A 5,824-nucleotide genomic window follows, 5' to 3' on the forward strand; every position below is an offset into this window, starting at 1 on the left:
AGCAATAAATTGCCATTTTTAAATAATATGCACTATTTTTCATGTTCAATAGCAAATTACACGAAAATTGTAAAAAAAAAAAGAAGAAGAAGAAGTTTATATGATAATGAACGAGAAATCATTTCATTTGAAAGTATTTCCTGCACCAGTGGCGCAGCTAAGTGGGGGGAGGTGTGAAAAAATAAACCCCTAGAGGCATTGGTTTTAATTTTAATATAAATACAAGTTATAATACAGTAATATATGCATATGAAAGGTATGTTTTGATCAAAAAATCTCCTTCAGAAGGTATTTTTAATAAAAAAAAAGAAAAAAAAACTCGACCAGAAGGCATTTTTGATCAAAACATCCCACCAGAAGGCATTTTTGATCGAAAAAACCACCTCCAGAAGGTCTTTCTGGCTGCGTTAGTGTCCTGCGTAATAAAATATTTCCTGACAATTAAAAAAATATACACGTTATTGTTTAAGCTTTCACGTCTTTTGTCACTCCCGAAGTGCCTTTTTCTTTTCTTTTCTTTCTTCCCCCCCCCCATGCCGAAGAGAATGGTGAAGAGAACATTCAATTTTATCAAAGTATTTAGTTGGTGAAAATGTGATGTGAACAGCTAAAAGTAGTGAAAACCCAGTTTAGCTATGGTAGATGTACCCCAGTTTGTAGTTCTATGGCAAAATCAGAAACGAAGTCAATCACCAAAAACCCGTCATAAATCAGCAAAAAATTGAACGATGCGGGCTTTTCGAGTTTCCGCAATTGTTTTTTAAACGCATTGCTACTTACTTGCAAGCCACATACGATGAGTTTAAACTTTGATCTTTGAAATGCGGGATTCAACTGCAATCGAGTTAGTAGTTAACTAGCAGTACACTGTAACAAATTTCGGAAACGTTTCTGGATATATCGGAAACGTTTCCGAAATAGTAGGAATCCTTCATCCAATAGCGAACTCCTCATTATTCAGAAAGCTTTTTGTTATTTCAAGAAAAGTGATGACGCAACGCTTCGAAACGTATTTCATCTTTCCAACACGAGCGCCAATGAGTCGGGAAATATTTTTTTCTTATCTATGGTTGCTGCAGTCAGCAACTGTTTAGCATTGGAATGCTTGTTATTTCATGTCTAGAGAGAAGCAAAATGTGTCGAAACTAATTTTACGCCTTTGCATTTTGGACTGCCCTTGATTTTTTAGACGATATACGCAGCTTAAATTAGTTAATAACCATTTGCTTCTTTACAATTTCCAGTGCTACTATAATTAGATATATATAGTGTGTTCAATCGTGAATAGTTTCAACACCCGTGTTTATACTTAATGAAACGAAACCCTTTGGATTACTTATTCAGTTGTAATGGAGGTACTTAAATTTTCTTCCGCTCATGTTCACTTGTAAGTATTAATGGATATTTTAAAACATGTTGTTATATACATTTATATTTTTGTTGATTTGCATTTGATGAGGCTCCAATCGTAACTGTTTTGGGGTTTATCGAATTACTTTAAAGTTATCCTACATACCTATGTGCGCGGTGTACTATTTGTTGTAACCAACCGAAACTGATTAATTACGCAAAAGAAAAAAGATTTATATTTGAGAAGCAATCACAGAAAAGTTATTTCGAAATACTTGGATGTACATACATTTTGGTTCAAAAAGAAAAAAAAAATCAATTGTTTAATTCATTAAAAATATGGTAATGCAAATGTTTTCTAGTATTGTAATATGCTTCACAAAAAATGTGCCAGTATTATATATTTTTTTTATTATAATTTATTCATTCATTTAAGAAATATTTATACCATTAGAAAATGACCCAGTTATCTATTACACTCTCAAAAATAATTCCTTCAATTGACGGAAATTCTCTTGGCAGCAGTGCTGCCGGACTTTTCACGATTTTTAACGGATTTCCGTCTTTATTTTCTCCTGTCAAATGAAGGAACGTCCTTCTTATTTCTTTTCGTCATAGGAGGAAAATTTTCCGTCATTTTGACGAATTTCCGTTTTTATTTTCTCCTGTCAAATGAAGAAAGTTTCGTCCATATTTTTCCCGTTGTGGGAGGAATATTTTCTGTCATTTGACACTTTCCCCGTTTCTTTTCTTCTCCGTTAAATGTGGGAAATTTTTCGTTGTTTGAAGAAACGTCCGTTATGGTCGTTTCTGTTACATGAAGTCAACTTTTCGTTATTTGAAGAAATGCTCGTTTTTTTTTTTTTTTTTTGTTTGTTACACGAATGATTTATTTCGTTGTTTGAAGAACGTCCGTTATGATCGTTTCTGTCACACAAATGAAAGACAATTTGCGTTATTTGAAGAAACTTTTTTTCTTTTTGTTTCTGTTAATTAGGTTTTTTAAATATTTTTTTCAGATACTTTGAAGCTGTATTTTTTCTTAGTCCGAAACGTGGATACATCAAACCACCAAAATCCCAAGTAAAATTTTAGACCCCATCCCCTTTCCCGCGAAAAAACTCTCCAAAAATCATGACAAACTTATTTAAAAACAACTTTTAATTTTTTTAGTTTTGTTGTCAGTCGAAAATTTTCGGAAACGGCAACCCAAAATTTTCGAATCAAATACGCCTCTGAAAATTCCACAAGAAAGTTCAAAAATAGATTCCTTATTGCTAAATGTATTTATCAAAAATCTGTTTTTGTCACCTGAAAGCAGATATCTTATTACATAGCGGTTTGAAAATGCAGGTTTCTTTCATGAAAGACGACAAATGTTGTAAGTTTCAAATTTTCATAAACTTCATAAAAATTTTAAGAATATGAAAATTAGTTTGTGAAAAAACGGCCATTTCGTGTAATGAGATAACCACTTTCAGAGGCTGAAAACAAAATTATGAAAAATTGATTGTCTGCTGATCAACTTAAAGATTTACTCATTCTGGTATTTTTCTGAAGTGCTATTTAAATAAGAACCTGAAAAATGCACGCTGTAAAACATATATAATGGATCCAAAATGTGCTTAGTATTGGAAGAAGATAGATTCGTTTAGTATCTTTCAGTAAAATACAAAAAGAAAAAGAGTGTAGAAGAATGTAGAATTAATTTTATTTTTATAAGCATTTATACATACAGGTAATATTAACAACATCAGCAACAATTTCATTCAATGAAAAATGAATCTTTTGCAAATGAATAAAAAATAAAATCTCTTGAAAATTCAATTAATTTTATTTATATTCTTGCATCAACTACCATCTTTATGGATATGAATAATTGACTAAAATAAAGAATTGAAATTGACATTATATGATAAAATTTAATTGATTTAATTATGTTAACCATAATTGAGACTAGATAATTTATAAATGGATTTACACCCCAAATAAGAATATAGTTTCTTTACTTTTTTTTTTTATTTGTTCAAAGAGTATATGATATTTTGAACAAAATATACAACAGTCATTTTACATAGTTTTCCCAATCATAAAAATTACACTAACTAGATAAATAATAAAGCTTAATTTAATTTTTGATATTATTAATTAAAATTTTAATTTCTGAAATTAAGGTTTGCAACATAAATGTAAGCTTCTATACATAATTTTATGAATAAAGAAACGGGAGAATAGCCACAAATTTCAAATTAAGACATTCTGAAGATTATGTAAAAATATTACAATTTTGAAAAATAGACGAGAGCAAAGCATAAAAATGACCAGGCAATTTTTTTCTTTTTGCTTGCTTGTTTGAGCAAATTACTTCTAGTAAGGTACCTTTGATCTATACTTCGGTTTTATATTGTTTTTAGCTTTATAGTGATATGACAACACTGCCCATATAGTTTGAATCTTGATCACAGTAGTTTTCAGTGCAACTGAATTTCTTTTCGCGAAGCAACAAATTTGAGATAATACATGTTTAAGAGTAACTTAAAGTATTAAAAGTATTTTACATCCATTAACTTTGAAACAGCAATGTAGATTTAGTTGTAATAGCATGTAACTAAAAAAAACTAATCCCATAATAAACACTGTAAAGTAATACAGAATTATCGGCAATAATTTCCAATGTAGCAAAATTAGCATTTAGATAGCGACTTTTGACATCAATATGTTTAATCCATATTTATTAATTCATTAGCATTTCTTCAATTAAAATTTTTAGTCTGTCTTTTATTTTTTAAATGACTAATTTTTTTAGCCAAATTAATTTTTCTGCCAATTTTATTAGTTTCAGCAGTGAACAAAATGTTTTTCACAGATTGTTTAAGCAAGAAAAACCTATTTAAAAAAAAAAAAAAAAAACCTTAAGAGTCTTGACTAAAATCTCAAATATTTTTTGTGAGTTCTGTGCCCCTAAGGATATTTTTTTAATGCAGTAATTTAAAAAAATCGACACTTTAAATAAAAGTATAATTTGCAAGGATAATTGTATATCAAACCATTGCTGAATGGGGTCATTTCCTAAATTTGAAAGTATCTTTTTTTCTAAAAGAGCATGTTTAAAAACATAGTATTTGATCATTTAAAAAATATTTTGACAAAGTTTACTATTTTTAAAAAAAAATTTAAATTGATGCGCAGACTCAATTTCAACTTTTACTCTTCTGCCCATGACATAACACGATGAACTGCCATTCACACAGAGCATAATATTTAATTCGCTTCTTTACTCACATGTAAGGCAAGGATATGGTTGATAGCAAGCGTAGAGCGCAATATTAAATTTGCTTTTTGGTTATCATAACGTGGAATTGTGGTAAACAGCAAGTGTAAGCATTCAGAGTGCCAGTGAAGAATGCGCATAAGTTGATCATTTGTGACGTCATAAAGACCATGCCTTGTTTGAAAAATCGGACATTAAAAAAATTAATTAAAAAATAACTGCTGGGAAAATGAAAGTATTTTCTGGGTCCATGTTATTATTTATTTTGCACATTCTATCAACTCCAGTGACTAAAAGTATTACTTTTGACTGAAGAAAACAACCCTACTGTTTATTCAATTAAGAACAACATTCCCAATATCAGCTGGTCTTAAAACTTTTACTTAAATTTGCATGGATAAGTTTTTGTTCAATAATGATTAAGCTGCAGAAGATTAATGAAGAAACTATTCTTAAAATGTCTCAAATACAGTACACTCTCGATATCACAAAGTCAAAGGGACTGTAAAAAAAGTTTGATATACAGTCGGATTCCGCTACAACGCAATCCGACTTACGCGAAATGGCTATAACGCGAGTTTTTCATGAGTAATGAATTTTTTAGCTCGGACACAAATTACTCGCCTGCAATATGAAATTTTTCGGAAAAGAGTGGCGGAGAGTTAGAATGGACTTTGTTGACACTAAATATTGGTTTTGTGAATGGAATTTCATCCCTTTAGCATCACTGAAAGCGGAAGTTCACCCACTGTATTAGTCTAGACAACGCTTTGCTTTAGTTTATACAAATAACCGCTCCTGTTCTTAACTTCTATTTTTTTCCCTTTTACATATGAACGTTGAAAAAATACATTCTGATCGCGCTGCATAACCCTTCTTCATTTTTTAAATTATTTAAGTTTCTCTCCCCCATTAATCATTGATTTTGTGCTAAATTACAGATTTTTATGCCAAATAATAACGCTTTTTCTAAAATACAGAAAAAGTTGGTTCTTTGTAAAAGATACTGCAATGTATAGCTAATAAATGGTTTGAAACAATATGAGAGGTGTTTATAAACGTTTGAAACAATTGGGTATGCTTATAAAGAATTACTAAACATACCTTGTTCCACAACGCGAAATTCCGACTTACGCGAGGTGTCTTGGAACGCATCCCTCGCGTAAGTCGGGACTCGACTGTATCAAGTTTTCGAGATAACAA

The sequence above is a fragment of the Uloborus diversus genome, chromosome 8, assembly GCF_026930045.1.
Source record: "Uloborus diversus isolate 005 chromosome 8, Udiv.v.3.1, whole genome shotgun sequence".
NCBI lineage: Eukaryota > Metazoa > Arthropoda > Arachnida > Araneae > Uloboridae > Uloborus > Uloborus diversus.